This window comes from Bombus affinis, unplaced genomic scaffold, assembly GCF_024516045.1.
Source record: "Bombus affinis isolate iyBomAffi1 unplaced genomic scaffold, iyBomAffi1.2 ctg00001033.1, whole genome shotgun sequence".
Lineage (NCBI taxonomy): Eukaryota > Metazoa > Arthropoda > Insecta > Hymenoptera > Apidae > Bombus > Bombus affinis.
Genome location: NW_026109514.1, coordinates 5,001 through 22,500, shown reverse-complemented (window position 1 = coordinate 22,500; position 17,500 = coordinate 5,001). Strand labels below are relative to the sequence as shown.

The 17,500-nt window shown below is 53.5% G+C and overlaps 1 pseudogene; it reads left to right on the top strand.

Annotated features, from left to right (window-relative positions):
* LOC126928516 (large subunit ribosomal RNA) overlaps positions 1 to 275 on the top strand; it is a 2,928-nt pseudogene extending 2,653 nt beyond the window's left edge.
* The last annotated feature ends 17,225 nt before the right edge of the window (positions 276 to 17,500 follow it).

The window sequence follows — 17,500 nt, the reverse complement described above, 5'->3', positions numbered from 1 at the left end:
ACGGACTAGGGGAATCCGACTGTCTAATTAAAACAAAGCATTGCGATGGCCCCCAAGGGTGTTGACGCAATGTGATTTCTGCCCAGTGCTCTGAATGTCAACGTGAAGAAATTCAAAAAAGCGCGGGTAAACGGCGGGAGTAACTATGACTCTCTTAAGGTAGCCAAATGCCTCGTCATCTAATTAGTGACGCGCATGAATGGATTAACGAGATTCCCTCTGTCCCTATCTACTAGTTTCCAAGATGGCGGCAAGTGGGACGGACGCGTGCACGTCGCTCCGCAGTCTATAAACGAAAAAACCGGGCAAATTAAAAAGTTCGGGCGTAAAAATTAATTTAAAGCAAAGTGGGAGTGCCGAGGAAAACGTGTAGTTAAAAAGAATCGTGGAGATCGCCGAATTCAGAGCGAAAAAAGCTAATGTAAATCGCCACGTGCGAAAAGTGAGGTTAGCTGACGCGACGGATAGGAAAAACCGAAAAATCAAAGATCTCGGGAGCGAAAAATAATTCAATAGGCAGAGTTAGTGCTTAAAATAAAGTGCATGCAAAAATATTAGTGGAGATTTCCGCAATAAGCGCGGAAAAAGCAAAGAAAGTGCCGCGTGTGCGAAGCGAGGTTAGGCCACGTGGCGGACAAAAACGCGTTAATCGAAGATCTCGGGCACGAAACTAAAATAATAGGTAGTGCGAGCGCTAAAAAACATAGTGCACACCGAAAGTTTAGTGAAAATTGCCGCAATAAGCGCGGAAAAACAAAGAAAGTGCCGCGTGCGCGAAGTGAGGTTAGGCCACGTGGCGGACAAAAACGCGAAAATCGAAGATCTCGGGCACGAAAACTAAAATAATAGATAGTGCGAGTGCTAAAAACATAGTGCACACCGAAAGTTTAGTGGAAATTGCCGCAATAAGCGCGAGAAAAGCAAAACAAAGTGCCACGTGCGGGAGGATAGGTTAGCGGACGCGCGGCAGCCATCTTGGGTCGAGCGACCGAAGCGCCGCCGCCCGGGCATCTTGGGAACCAAGAGCACGCTGCTAGGCGGCAAATTCAAATTCAAATTCAAACCCAGGGGTTTTGAACTGTGAAGAGCACGCCGCCGGACTCAGCGCGGGAGTGCTCGCGGGAACAAAGCGCCAACTGAAAGTCCGCGAGGGGGATTCAATACGCCGCTGGACATAGCCACCGGGAAGCGAACAGCCGCAGCGGCAGCCGCAAGAAGCGGCAAGGAGCCGGTGATGCCGACGCTAGGGCACTCGTCGCCAGGCGCAGAGGCCAGAGTGGTCCTCCAACCCCTGAGGAAACAGATGGAAAAGAACGAGGCCACTCCAAGCCCGAGGATACCAGAGAAGACGATGAGAGCAAGCCTGGGGAGAAACAACCCCCCCAGAGATGAGGAGAGATTGACCGGGGAGGATAAGCGGCAAGTGCCCGATATAAAGGCACAGGCCAGTGACATAGAGAGGAAGGTCACGGCGTTCTGCTTAGACTCGGCCAGGAAAATAAACAAGGAACACGCCGCAGTAATCCTACGGCACTTCAAAGAAATGAGGGGCATTGTAGACGAGCTACTGCTCCATAATAGCTACCTGACAGGCAGGCTAGAGCAGAGTGCCGGAGATGAGAAGAATAAGGAAACGGCGATAATGAACGCCGTCAACAAAGCAACCAGGCGGCTAGAAACAGCCGTCTTGAGAACGACGCAGCAGGAACAGAGGGAGCCGACATATGCCGAAAAAGTAAAGATAACGAGCAACAAGGTCGAGCAGACGGCGGTCAAGCCGCCCAAAAATGTGGTCATAATTCGACCGGAAAGAGAAGGTGGCGAGATTCAAACGAGCGAAGAAGCACTTGACGCGGTGTTCACCCTAGTGAATCCCCGCAAGAGAGGAATCCAAGTTACGGCCGTCCGGAAAATAAAGGGAAACGGCCTAGCCGTTGAGACGACGAAGCCGGAGAGCCTAAAAGAGTTCACCGAGAACTCGAAACTAAAGGAGGCTGGACTAAAAGCTAGCACGCCGCAGCGGAGACCCCCCAGGATGATCATCTACGACGTCCCGAGGGACATTCCAGAGAAGGAGATCCTGGCCTGCATGAGGAAGCAGAACCAAGAAAGACTAAATGAGGACGACGTTGCAGCCATCAAGTTCTGCTTCAGGACCGGCAGAAAGGATCAAGAGGAGACGAACTGGGTCATCGAAGTGCCCCCCCAGGTAAGGGAGAAACTATTGAAAGGTAAGATCTTCCTCTCATGGAATGCCTGCAAAGTTAAAGATTACATAGCAATTAGTCGCTGCTACAAGTGTCAAGGATACGGACACGTGGCAAAATATTGCCGCGTTAACTACGAAATCTGCGCGCACTGTGCAGAAAGTGGGCACAGCACTAAAGAGTGCAAAGATAAGGATGGGCACGCCACCTGCGTAAACTGCAAGAGAGCAGGGAGGAAGGGCGACCACGCAGCTTCCAACGCGAAATGCCCAATGTATACGAAAGCCTTGGAAGCAATAATAGCAAGGACGCAATATGTATAAAGAGCAACGCAGGGACAGAAGAGGACTTGGGAGGAAAAGGGAAATAAGGATCCTGCAGCACAACATGCAGCGATCCAAAACAACTCCTTATGAGATCCGGACGCAAATGGACGCCGATGGGGATGACATAATATTAATGCAAGAACCATACAGCGTCGATGGGAAAATACCCGGATTCGGCACAGGAGTCGCGATCGCCTGCAGAGGGTCGAAGCACAACCCGCCAATGGCGGCCGTAGGGATAAAATCAGAGACCCTAACGCCCCTCGAGGTCGCCGAACTCTGCACAACACACTGTTCCTGCGTGCAGATAAGCGACGGGGAAACAGAGGTGTACGCGGCAAGCCTGTACTTTCCGCCGACAGGAAACATCGAGGTCGGCGTGCAACAGTTGGAGAAGGTACTACGGTGTCTCAGAGGCAAGAGGATCATCATCGGCCTGGATGCGAACGCAAAATCACCGCTGTGGTGCAGCAGGAGCACCGACGACAGAGGCGAGGCCCTAGAGGCAGTCATAGCGCAGTACGGTCTCCATGTCCTGAATCAACCAGGACAACCCCACACGTTTGAAACAACTCGAGGGCGATCAAACATAGACGTGACGATGGCGAGCCCAGAGGCAATACTCCTTGTAAAGGGCTGGAGGATACGCGAAGATGGTACCTCCAGTGACCACCGGATACTGGAGACGCTCCTCGACTTCGGGACGAGAAGCACCACACCGCAGCTTCAGGAAAGACGCTATAACACGCGAAAAGCCAACTGGGAGGTATTTCAGAGTGCCCTCACAGAGAAAATGGAGGCACTCAAAGAAACAACCCTCCAGCAGGCAGAGGACGTCGAAAGAATGGCCGGGCAACTCCAGGCAACCCTGATAGGTGCCTGCGACACCGCCATCCCAAAGAAGAAATGGTACTACAGGTCAGTACCCTGGTGGACGCCCGAACTCACCAGAGCAAAGAGAAACACCTACCAGGCGAGAAGAAGGTATCAGGGGGCCAGGGACCCCGCTACGAGGGAGCAGGAGAAGCTGCGGTACAGGTCAACACGAAAGGAGTATAAGAGGATGCTCGCAAGAGCAAAAATCCAGAGCTGGCAGGACTTCGTCACCAAAGAGGGTAACAGGGAACCTTGGGGCATCGCTTACAAAACAGTCGCAAGGAAACTCAGAGGAGAGGAAACAACATCGACGCTGAAGACGCCGCTCGGATATACCTCCAACTGGCGAACGACCGCGGCAGCGATGTTGTCCGCACTTCTACCCGAAGACGAGGAAGACACCGAAACGGAGGAGCAGAAGGAAATAAGGCGGAACTCGACAAACCCCCCCAACGTAGAAGACACCCCTGAATTCAGCTTCGAGGAACTCAGTGACGCCGTGAAACGGCTGAGGAAGGGGAAGTGCCCAGGCCCCGACCTGATTGAGGTCGAAATAATCCAACGGGCCTGGGGAAGAATACACCAGGAGCTCCTAAGGCTCATGAACGGCTGCCTCGCCTGGGGAATATTCCCCAAACGGTGGAAGGTCGCAAATGTTATCACCATCCCCAAGGGACCGGATCGGGACAGAAGCAATCCGAAATCCTACAGGCCAATCTGTCTGCTCTCCATGATAGGCAAGCTGCTAGAAAGGCTAATGGCCACCAGGATGGCACCTATCTTCCACGACCACGCGCTCTCCTCCGACAGACAATATGGCTTTCGCCCCGGAAGATCGACGGTGGACGCGATCATCAAGCTCCGCGAGAAAATCGAGCAAATGAGCGAGAAGAGGTACGTCCTCGCAATAGCACTCGATATATCAGGAGCCTTCGACAACGTCTGGTGGCCGAACGTGCTGCACGAGCTCAAAAGAAGAGAATGCCCCGACAACCTGTACCGGTTAACAAGGAGCTACTTCTCCGAAAGAACCGTACAGATTGCTGGGAAAAACGAAGCAGTGAGCAAGCCCGTCACGAAAGGATGCCCGCAGGGATCGGTACTGGGACCAAGTTTCTGGAATCTCGTATTTGATGACCTGCTGGCTGAGCTAGCGGGAAACGCGACAGGGTGCGAACCCATCGCGTACGCGGACGACATCGTGATTCTAATTGCCGGCAACACGAGGAACGAGCTCCAGGAAAAGGGACAGGAGGTAGTTACCCGAGTCTCTACCTGGTGCACCAGGAAGAAGCTAACGTTATCGGCACAGAAAACGGAGATGCTGCTCGTCAAAGGTAAGCTGGACGCGGAGAGGCCACCGATTATTAAGATTAGCGGCAGGAATATAAGGATGGAGCAGGCAATCAAATACCTTGGAGTGCACCTCGAAGGAGGGCTAAAAGTCAACAAGCACGTGGAGGCAATAACAGGTAAGTGTCAAAAACTCTTCAACAGCCTCGCGAGGGTGGCCAAGGCGAAATGGGGACTCGGACACGCGGCCATGCGTACTCTGTACAGAGGGCTGTACGAGCCGATAACCACATACGCCGCAGCCGGCTGGAGCGACCTACTGAAAGGGAAAGCGAGGAGCAAGCTGATAAGGTCACAGAGGATGGCACTCCTCCGAGTGACCAAGGCCTATAGAACCACGTCAACCGAGGCACTGCAGGTTATCGCCGGAGTCATTCCTATTGACCTCCTAGTCGAAATCAGGGCAAGACTCCACAATAAGAAGAGGAGGCGCGACGAAGCGCCCGACGAGAAATCCATTGTCGGCGAGGCGTTAGATAAGTGGCAAGAGCGCTGGCAAACAACGCCAAAGGGCAGGACGACCTTCGACTACTTTGCTAGCATCAAGGACAGACTTGAGAACCGCTGGGTGAGACCCGACCACTACACGACACAGTTCATTAGCGGCCACGGGGACTTCAACGGTAAGCTCAAGTCATTCAACCTCAGCGAATTGGACACATGTGAATGCGGCGAAATAGAAACCGCCCATCACATCTTAGAAGACTGTCCAATCTTCGATGAAGAAAGGCAGGAATTCCGAAATGCACTGGGAGAACTCGATCTGCGCTGGCCGGAAGAAAAGCGGGAGTACGTAACAAAAGACGTATACCCCCACTTCTGTCAGTTTGCAAGGAAAGTACTCCAAGCGAAGGAGGAGAAGAGAAGGAACGCCCTACGAGAAATGGGAGGCGCAACGCAGCCAGGGCGACTGCCAGGAAGAGGATCGACGCAACTGGAGGGGCAGGCAGGCCGGCCTCTAAGGCATAGTCCAAGACTGGCCCGGTGCGTGCCCGTACAACGACGGGAACAAGAGGAAGAAACCAACGAAGAGGGACTCTCCGAAGATGAAGACGGCGACACCCAATAGTAGAGGAGCAGGAAGGAGACGAAGAAGAAGAAGATAAAACAGCGAAGAAGGGATACACGCACGAAAACACAGGACCCATGACAGGACAATACACAAAACACTGGGAACAGGAAGAGAACTAAGGATAAGAGGACAAAAACCAACACGAGTCGGAGATAAGACCTGCGACCGTCAGTGCAGGCGACGCTCATGCAAATGAGTGCCGTGACGGTGCAGGGACAATCGGCTGCAAAGCCAACCTGCTGGGACCGAGCTATACGCTGGCAGCTCCGCCTCCCCGTGGCCCCCGCTGGTAACGGTGCTGCGCGATGCGCGCATCGCGCGGTGCCGGCTAAGCGAGCTGCCGCCCGAAAGGGTAGGTTCAACTTGCCCACTGACCCGAAAGGAGAGGGCAGGGTTTTTCCAAGTCGCGCGCCGACCACCTATGCGCGCCGTTCCCCGGGCATTGGACGTCAGAAAGTAGGATATAAATAACATCTAGCGAAGCCAGTATGAGTGCTATACTCCAGGAATGGCGTGGCCGGCCCAACGGTCGAGCCCCTAACCGCTCAATACTACTTGTCCCTATCTACTAGTTTCCAAGATGGCGGCAAGTGGGACGGACGCGTGCACGTCGCTCCGCAGTCTATAAACGAAAAAACCGGGCAAATTAAAAAGTTCGGGCGTAAAAATTAATTCAAAGCAAAGTGGGAGTGCCGAGGAAAACGTGTAGTTAAAAAGAATCGTGGAGATCGCCGAATTCAGAGCGAAAAAAGCTAATGTAAATCGCCACGTGCGAAAAGTGAGGTTAGCTGACGCGACGGATAGGAAAAACCGAAAAATCAAAGATCTCGGGAGCGAAAAATAATTCAATAGGCAGAGTTAGTGCTTAAAATAAAGTGCATGCAAAAATATTAGTGGAGATTTCCGCAATAAGCGCGGAAAAAGCAAAGAAAGTGCCGCGTGTGCGAAGCGAGGTTAGGCCACGTGGCGGACAAAAACGCGTAAATCGAAGATCTCGGGCACGAAACTAAAATAATAGGTAGTGCGAGTGCTAAAAAACATAGTGCACACCGAAAGTTTAGTGAAAATTGCCGCAATAAGCGCGGAAAAACAAAAGAAAGTGCCGCGTGCGCGAAGTGAGGTTAGGCCACGTGGCGGACAAAAACGCGAAAATCGAAGATCTCGGGCACGAAAACTAAAATAATAGATAGTGCGAGTGCTAAAAACATAGTGCACACCGAAAGTTTAGTGGAAATTGCCGCAATAAGCGCGAGAAAAGCAAAACAAAGTGCCACGTGCGGGAGGATAGGTTAGCGGACGCGCGGCAGCCATCTTGGGTCGAGCGACCGAAGCGCCGCCGCCCGGGCATCTTGGGAACCAAGAGCACGCCGCTAGGCGGCAAATTCAAATTCAAATTCAAACCCAGGGGTTTTGAACTGTGAAGAGCACGCCGCCGGACTCAGCGCGGGAGTGCTCGCGGGAACAAAGCGCCAACTGAAAGTCCGCGAGGGGGATTCAATACGCCGCTGGACATAGCCACCGGGAAGCGAACAGCCGCAGCGGCAGCCGCAAGAAGCGGCAAGGAGCCGGTGATGCCGACGCTAGGGCACTCGTCGCCAGGCGCAGAGGCCAGAGTGGTCCTCCAACCCCTGAGGAAACAGATGGAAAAGAACGAGGCCACTCCAAGCCCGAGGATACCAGAGAAGACGATGAGAGCAAGCCTGGGGAGAAACAACCCCCCCAGAGATGAGGAGAGATTGGCCGGGGAGGATAAGCGGCAAGTGCCCGATATAAAGGCACAGGCCAGTGACATAGAGAGGAAGGTCACGGCGTTCTGCTTAGACTCGGCCAGGAAAATAAACAAGGAACACGCCGCAGTAATCCTACGGCACTTCAAAGAAATGAGGGGCATTGTTGACGAGCTACTGCTCCATAATAGCTACCTGACAGGCAGGCTAGAGCAGAGTGCCGGAGATGAGAAGAATAAGGAAACGGCGATAATGAACGCCGTCAACAAAGCAACCAGGCGGCTAGAAACAGCCGTCTTGAGAACGACGCAGCAGGAACAGAGGGAGCCGACATATGCCGAAAAAGTAAAGATAACGAGCAACAAGGTCGAGCAGACGGCGGTCAAGCCGCCCAAAAATGTGGTCATAATTCGACCGGAAAGAGAAGGTGGCGAGATTCAAACGAGCGAAGAAGCACTTGACGCGGTGTTCACCCTAGTGAATCCCCGCAAGAGAGGAATCCAAGTTACGGCCGTCCGGAAAATAAAGGGAAACGGCCTAGCCGTTGAGACGACGAAGCCGGAGAGCCTAAAAGAGTTCACCGAGAACTCGAAACTAAAGGAGGCTGGACTAAAAGCTAGCACGCCGCAGCGGAGACCCCCCAGGATGATCATCTACGACGTCCCGAGGGACATTCCAGAGAAGGAGATCCTGGCCTGCATGAGGAAGCAGAACCAAGAAAGACTAAATGAGGACGACGTTGCAGCCATCAAGTTCTGCTTCAGGACCGGCAGAAAGGATCAAGAGGAGACGAACTGGGTCATCGAAGTGCCCCCCCAGGTAAGGGAGAAACTATTGAAAGGTAAGATCTTCCTCTCATGGAATGCCTGCAAAGTTAAAGATTACATAGCAATTAGTCGCTGCTACAAGTGTCAAGGATACGGACACGTGGCAAAATATTGCCGCGTTAACTACGAAATCTGCGCGCACTGTGCAGAAAGTGGGCACAGCACTAAAGAGTGCAAAGATAAGGATGGGCACGCCACCTGCGTAAACTGCAAGAGAGCAGGGAGGAAGGGCGACCACGCAGCTTCCAACGCGAAATGCCCAATGTATACGAAAGCCTTGGAAGCAATAATAGCAAGGACGCAATATGTATAAAGAGCAACGCAGGGACAGAAGAGGACTTGGGAGGAAAAGGGAAATAAGGATCCTGCAGCACAACATGCAGCGATCCAAAACAACTCCTTATGAGATCCGGACGCAAATGGACGCCGATGGGGATGACATAATATTAATGCAAGAACCATACAGCGTCGATGGGAAAATACCCGGATTCGGCACAGGAGTCGCGATCGCCTGCAGAGGGTCGAAGCACAACCCGCCAATGGCGGCCGTAGGGATAAAACCAGAGACCCTAACGCCCCTCGAGGTCGCCGAACTCTGCACAACACACTGTTCCTGCGTGCAGATAAGCGACGGGGAAACAGAGGTGTACGCGGCAAGCCTGTACTTTCCGCCGACAGGAAACATCGAGGTCGGCGTGCAACAGTTGGAGAAGGTACTACGGTGTCTCAGAGGCAAGAGGATCATCATCGGCCTGGATGCGAACGCAAAATCACCGCTGTGGTGCAGCAGGAGCACCGACGACAGAGGCGAGGCCCTAGAGGCAGTCATAGCGCAGTACGGTCTCCATGTCCTGAATCAACCAGGACAACCCCACACGTTTGAAACAACTCGAGGGCGATCAAACATAGACGTGACGATGGCGAGCCCAGAGGCAATACTCCTTGTAAAGGGCTGGAGGATACGCGAAGATGGTACCTCCAGTGACCACCGGATACTGGAGACGCTCCTCGACTTCGGGACGAGAAGCACCACACCGCAGCTTCAGGAAAGACGCTATAACACGCGAAAAGCCAACTGGGAGGTATTTCAGAGTGCCCTCACAGAGAAAATGGAGGCACTCAAAGAAACAACCCTCCAGCAGGCAGAGGACGTCGAAAGAATGGCCGGGCAACTCCAGGCAACCCTGATAGGTGCCTGCGACACCGCCATCCCAAAGAAGAAATGGTACTACAGGTCAGTACCCTGGTGGACGCCCGAACTCACCAGAGCAAAGAGAAACACCTACCAGGCGAGAAGAAGGTATCAGGGGGCCAGGGACCCCGCTACGAGGGAGCAGGAGAAGCTGCGGTACAGGTCAACACGAAAGGAGTATAAGAGGATGCTGGCAAGAGCAAAAATCCAGAGCTGGCAGGACTTCGTCACCAAAGAGGGTAACAGGGAACCTTGGGGCATCGCTTACAAAACAGTCGCAAGGAAACTCAGAGGAGAGGAAACAACATCGACGCTGAAGACGCCGCTCGGATATACCTCCAACTGGCGAACGACCGCGGCAGCGATGTTGTCCGCACTTCTACCCGACGACGAGGAAGACACCGAAACGGAGGAGCAGAAGGAAATAAGGCGGAACTCGACAAACCCCCCCAACGTAGAAGACACCCCTGAATTCAGCTTCGAGGAACTCAGTGACGCCGTGAAACGGCTGAGGAAGGGGAAGTGCCCAGGCCCCGACCTGATTGAGGTCGAAATAATCCAACGGGCCTGGGGAAGAATACACCAAGAGCTCCTAAGGCTCATGAACGGCTGCCTCGCCTGGGGAATATTCCCCAAACGGTGGAAGGTCGCAAATGTTATCACCATCCCCAAGGGACCGGATCGGGACAGAAGCAATCCGAAATCCTACAGGCCAATCTGTCTGCTCTCCATGATAGGCAAGCTGCTAGAAAGGCTAATGGCCACCAGGATGGCACCTATCTTCCACGACCACGCGCTCTCCTCCGACAGACAATATGGCTTTCGCCCCGGAAGATCGACGGTGGACGCGATCATCAAGCTCCGCGAGAAAATCGAGCAAATGAGCGAGAAGAGGTACGTCCTCGCAATAGCACTCGATATATCAGGAGCCTTCGACAACGTCTGGTGGCCGAACGTGCTGCACGAGCTCAAAAGAAGAGAATGCCCCGACAACCTGTACCGGTTAACAAGGAGCTACTTCTCCGAAAGAACCGTACAGATTGCTGGGAAAAACGAAGCAGTGAGCAAGCCCGTCACGAAAGGATGCCCGCAGGGATCGGTACTGGGACCAAGTTTCTGGAATCTCGTATTTGATGACCTGCTGGCTGAGCTAGCGGGAAACGCGACAGGGTGCGAACCCATCGCGTACGCGGACGACATCGTGATTCTAATTGCCGGCAACACGAGGAACGAGCTCCAGGAAAAGGGACAGGAGGTAGTTACCCGAGTCTCTACCTGGTGCACCAGGAAGAAGCTAACGTTATCGGCACAGAAAACGGAGATGCTGCTCGTCAAAGGTAAGCTGGACGCGGAGAGGCCACCGATTATTAAGATTAGCGGCAGGAATATAAGGATGGAGCAGGCAATCAAATACCTCGGAGTGCACCTCGAAGGAGGGCTAAAAGTCAACAAGCACGTGGAGGCAATAACAGGTAAGTGTCAAAAACTCTTCAACAGCCTCGCGAGGGTGGCCAAGGCGAAATGGGGACTCGGACACGCGGCCATGCGTACTCTGTACAGAGGGCTGTACGAGCCGATAACCACATACGCCGCAGCCGGCTGGAGCGACCTACTGAAAGGGAAAGCGAGGAGCAAGCTGATAAGGTCACAGAGGATGGCACTCCTCCGAGTGACCAAGGCCTATAGAACCACGTCAACCGAGGCACTGCAGGTTATCGCCGGAGTCATTCCTATTGACCTCCTAGTCGAAATCAGGGCAAGACTCCACAATAAGAAGAGGAGGCGCGACGAAGCGCCCGACGAGAAATCCATTGTCGGCGAGGCGTTAGATAAGTGGCAAGAGCGCTGGCAAACAACGCCAAAGGGCAGGACGACCTTCGACTACTTTGCTAGCATCAAGGACAGACTGGAGAACCGCTGGGTGAGACCCGACCACTACACGACACAGTTCATTAGCGGCCACGGGGATTTCAACGGTAAGCTCAAGTCATTCAACCTCAGCGAATTGGACACATGTGAATGCGGCGAAATAGAAACCGCCCATCACATCTTAGAAGACTGTCCAATCTTCGATGAAGAAAGGCAGGAATTCCGAAATGCACTGGGAGAACTCGATCTGCGCTGGCCGGAAGAAAAGCGGGAGTACGTAACAAAAGACGTATACCCCCACTTCTGTCAGTTTGCAAGGAAAGTACTCCAAGCGAAGGAGGAGAAGAGAAGGAACGCCCTACGAGAAATGGGAGGCGCAACGCAGCCAGGGCGACTGCCAGGAAGAGGATCGACGCAACTGGAGGGGCAGGCAGGCCGGCCTCTAAGGCATAGTCCAAGACTGGCCCAGTGTGTGCCCGTACAACGACGGGAACAAGAGGAAGAAACCAACGAAGAGGGACTCTCCGAAGAAGAAGACGGCGACACCCAATAGTAGAGGAGCAGGAAGGAGACGAAGAAGAAGAAGATAAAACAGCGAAGAAGGGATACACGCACGAAAACACAGGACCCATGACAGGACAATACACAAAACACTGGGAACAGGAAGAGAACTAAGGATAAGAGGACAAGAAAACCAACACGAGCCGGAGATAAGACCTGCGACCGTCAGTGCAGGCGACGCTCACGCAAATGAGTGCCGTGACGGTGCAGGGACAATCGGCTGCAAAGCCAACCTGCTGGGACCGAGCTATATGCTGGCAGCTCCGCCTCCCCGTGGCCCCCGCTGGTAACGGTGCTGCGCGATGCGCGCATCGCGCGGCGCCGGCTAAGCGAGCTGCCGCCCGAAAGGGTAGGTTCAACTTGCCCACTGACCCGAAAGGAGAGGGCAGGGTTTTTCCAAGTCGCGCGCCGACCACCTATGCGCGCCGTTCCCCGGGCATTGGACGTCAGAAAGTAGGATATAAATAACATCTAGCGAAGCCAGTATGAGTGCTATACTCCGGGAATGGCGTGGCCGGCCCAACGGTCGAGCCCCTAATCGCTCAATACTACTTGTCCCTATCTACTATCTACTGATGGCGGCAAGTGGGACGGACGCGTGCACGTCGCTCCGCAGTCTATAAACGGAAAAACCGGGCAAATTAAAAAGTTCGGGCGTAAAAATTAATTTAAAGCAAAGTGGGAGTGCCGAGGAAAACGTGTAGTTAAAAAGAATCGTGGAGATCGCCGAATTCAGAGCGAAAAAAGCTAATGTAAATCGCCACGTGCGAAAAGTGAGGTTAGCTGACGCGACGGATAGGAAAAACCGAAAAATCAAAGATCTCGGGAGCGAAAAATAATTCAATAGGCAGAGTTAGTGCTTAAAATAAAGTGCATGCAAAAATATTAGTGGAGATTTCCGCAATAAGCGCGGAAAAAGCAAAGAAAGTGCCGCGTGTGCGAAGCGAGGTTAGGCCACGTGGCGGACAAAAACGCGTAAATCGAAGATCTCGGGCACGAAACTAAAATAATAGGTAGTGCGAGTGCTAAAAAACATAGTGCACACCGAAAGCTTAGTGAAAATTGCCGCAATAAGCGCGGAAAAACAAAAGAAAGTGCCGCGTGCGCGAAGTGAGGTTAGGCCACGTGGCGGACAAAAACGCGAAAATCGAAGATCTCGGGCACGAAAACTAAAATAATAGATAGTGCGAGTGCTAAAAACATAGTGCACACCGAAAGTTTAGTGGAAATTGCCGCAATAAGCGCGAGAGAAGCAAAACAAAGTGCCACGTGCGGGAGGATAGGTTAGCGGACGCGCGGCAGCCATCTTGGGTCGAGCGACCGAAGCGCCGCCGCCCGGGCATCTTGGGAACCAAGAGCACGCTGCTAGGCGGCAAATTCAAATTCAAATTCAAACCCAGGGGTTTTGAACTGTGAAGAGCACGCCGCCGGACTCAGCGCGGGAGTGCTCGCGGGAACAAAGCGCCAACTGAAAGTCCGCGAGGGGGATTCAATACGCCGCTGGACATAGCCACCGGGAAGCGAACAGCCGCAGCGGAAGCCGCAAGAAGCGGCAAGGAGCCGGTGATGCCGACGCTAGGGCACTCGTCGCCAGGCGCAGAGGCCAGAGTGGTCCTCCAACCCCTGAGGAAACAGATGGAAAAGAACGAGGCCACTCCAAGCCCGAGGATACCAGAGAAGACGATGAGAGCAAGCCTGGGGAGAAACAACCCCCCCAGAGATGAGGAGAGATTGGCCGGGGAGGATAAGCGGCAAGTGCCCGATATAAAGGCACAGGCCAGTGACATAGAGAGGAAGGTCACGGCGTTCTGCTTAGACTCGGCCAGGAAAATAAACAAGGAACACGCCGCAGTAATCCTACGGCACTTCAAAGAAATGAGGGGCATTGTTGACGAGCTACTGCTCCATAATAGCTACCTGACAGGCAGGCTAGAGCAGAGTGCCGGAGATGAGAAGAATAAGGAAACGGCGATAATGAACGCCGTCAACAAAGCAACCAGGCGGCTAGAAACAGCCGTCTTGAGAACGACGCAGCAGGAACAGAGGGAGCCGACATATGCCGAAAAAGTAAAGATAACGAGCAACAAGGTCGAGCAGACGGCGGTCAAGCCGCCCAAAAATGTGGTCATAATTCGACCGGAAAGAGAAGGTGGCGAGATTCAAACGAGCGAAGAAGCACTTGACGCGGTGTTCACCCTAGTGAATCCCCGCAAGAGAGGAATCCAAGTTACGGCCGTCCGGAAAATAAAGGGAAACGGCCTAGCCGTTGAGACGACGAAGCCGGAGAGCCTAAAAGAGTTCACCGAGAACTCGAAACTAAAGGAGGCTGGACTAAAAGCTAGCACGCCGCAGCGGAGACCCCCCAGGATGATCATCTACGACGTCCCGAGGGACATTCCAGAGAAGGAGATCCTGGCCTGCATGAGGAAGCAGAACCAAGAAAGACTAAATGAGGACGACGTTGCAGCCATCAAGTTCTGCTTCAGGACCGGCAGAAAGGATCAAGAGGAGACGAACTGGGTCATCGAAGTGCCCCCCCAGGTAAGGGAGAAACTATTGAAAGGTAAGATCTTCCTCTCATGGAATGCCTGCAAAGTTAAAGATTACATAGCAATTAGTCGCTGCTACAAGTGTCAAGGATACGGACACGTGGCAAAATATTGCCGCGTTAACTACGAAATCTGCGCGCACTGTGCAGAAAGTGGGCACAGCACTAAAGAGTGCAAAGATAAGGATGGGCACGCCACCTGCGTAAACTGCAAGAGAGCAGGGAGGAAGGGCGACCACGCAGCTTCCAACGCGAAATGCCCAATGTATACGAAAGCCTTGGAAGCAATAATAGCAAGGACGCAATATGTATAAAGAGCAACGCAGGGACAGAAGAGGACTTGGGAGGAAAAGGGAAATAAGGATCCTGCAGCACAACATGCAGCGATCCAAAACAACTCCTTATGAGATCCGGACGCAAATGGACGCCGATGGGGATGACATAATATTAATGCAAGAACCATACAGCGTCGATGGGAAAATACCCGGATTCGGCACAGGAGTCGCGATCGCCTGCAGAGGGTCGAAGCACAACCCGCCAATGGCGGCCGTAGGGATAAAATCAGAGACCCTAACGCCCCTCGAGGTCGCCGAACTCTGCACAACACACTGTTCCTGCGTGCAGATAAGCGACGGGGAAACAGAGGTGTACGCGGCAAGCCTGTACTTTCCGCCGACAGGAAACATCGAGGTCGGCGTGCAACAGTTGGAGAAGGTACTACGGTGTCTCAGAGGCAAGAGGATCATCATCGGCCTGGATGCGAACGCAAAATCACCGCTGTGGTGCAGCAGGAGCACCGACGACAGAGGCGAGGCCCTAGAGGCAGTCATAGCGCAGTACGGTCTCCATGTCCTGAATCAACCAGGACAACCCCACACGTTTGAAACAACTCGAGGGCGATCAAACATAGACGTGACGATGGCGAGCCCAGAGGCAATACTCCTTGTAAAGGGCTGGAGGATACGCGAAGATGGTACCTCCAGTGACCACCGGATACTGGAGACGCTCCTCGACTTCGGGACGAGAAGCACCACACCGCAGCCTCAGGAAAGACGCTATAACACGCGAAAAGCCAACTGGGAGGTATTTCAGAGTGCCCTCACAGAGAAAATGGAGGCACTCAAAGAAACAACCCTCCAGCAGGCAGAGGACGTCGAAAGAATGGCCGGGCAACTCCAGGCAACCCTGATAGGTGCCTGCGACACCGCCATCCCAAAGAAGAAATGGTACTACAGGTCAGTACCCTGGTGGACGCCCGAGCTCACCAGAGCAAAGAGAAACACCTACCAGGCGAGAAGAAGGTATCAGGGGGCCAGGGACCCCGCTACGAGGGAGCAGGAGAAGCTGCGGTACAGGTCAACACGAAAGGAGTATAAGAGGATGCTGGCAAGAGCAAAAATCCAGAGCTGGCAGGACTTCGTCACCAAAGAGGGTAACAGGGAACCTTGGGGCATCGCTTACAAAACAGTCGCAAGGAAACTCAGAGGAGAGGAAACAACATCGACGCTGAAGACGCCGCTCGGATATACCTCCAACTGGCGAACGACCGCGGCAGCGATGTTGTCCGCACTTCTACCCGACGACGAGGAAGACACCGAAACGGAGGAGCAGAAGGAAATAAGGCGGAACTCGACAAACCCCCCCAACGTAGAAGACACCCCTGAATTCAGCTTCGAGGAACTCAGTGACGCCGTGAAACGGCTGAGGAAGGGGAAGTGCCCAGGCCCCGACCTGATTGAGGTCGAAATAATCCAACGGGCCTGGGGAAGAATACACCAGGAGCTCCTAAGGCTCATGAACGGCTGCCTCGCCTGGGGAATATTCCCCAAACGGTGGAAGGTCGCAAATGTTATCACCATCCCCAAGGGACCGGATCGGGACAGAAGCAATCCGAAATCCTACAGGCCAATCTGTCTGCTCTCCATGATAGGCAAGCTGCTAGAAAGGCTAATGGCCACCAGGATGGCACCTATCTTCCACGACCACGCGCTCTCCTCCGACAGACAATATGGCTTTCGCCCCGGAAGATCGACGGTGGACGCGATCATCAAGCTCCGCGAGAAAATCGAGCAAATGAGCGAGAAGAGGTATGTCCTCGCAATAGCACTCGATATATCAGGAGCCTTCGACAACGTCTGGTGGCCGAACGTGCTGCACGAGCTCAAAAGAAGAGAATGCCCCGACAACCTGTACCGGTTGACAAGGAGCTACTTCTCCGAAAGAACCGTACAGATTGCTGGGAAAAACGAAGCAGTGAGCAAGCCCGTCACGAAAGGATGCCCGCAGGGATCGGTACTGGGACCAAGTTTCTGGAATCTCGTATTTGATGACCTGCTGGCTGAGCTAGCGGAAAACGCGACTGAGTGCGAACCCATTGCGTACGCGGACGACATCGTGATTCTAATTGCCGGTAACACGAGGAACGAGCTCCAGGAAAAAGGACAGGAGGTAGTTACCCGAGTCTCTACCTGGTGCACCAGGAAGAAGCTAACGTTATCGGCACAGAAAACGGAGATGCTGCTCGTCAAAGGCAAGCTGGACGCGGAGAGGCCACCGATTATTAAGATTAGCGGCAGGAATATAAGGATGGAGCAGGCAATCAAATACCTTGGAGTGCACCTCGAAGGAGGGCTAAAAGTCAACAAGCACGTGGAGGCAATAACAGGTAAGTGTCAAAAACTCTTCAACAGCCTCGCGAGGGTGGCCAAGGCGAAATGGGGACTCGGACACGCGGCCATGCGTACTCTGTACAGAGGGCTGTACGAGCCGATAACCACATACGCCGCAGCCGGCTGGAGCGACCTACTGAAAGGGAAAGCGAGGAGCAAGCTGATAAGGTCACAGAGGATGGCACTCCTCCGAGTGACCAAGGCCTATAGAACCACGTCAACCGAGGCACTGCAGGTTATCGCCGGAGTCATTCCTATTGACCTCCTAGTCGA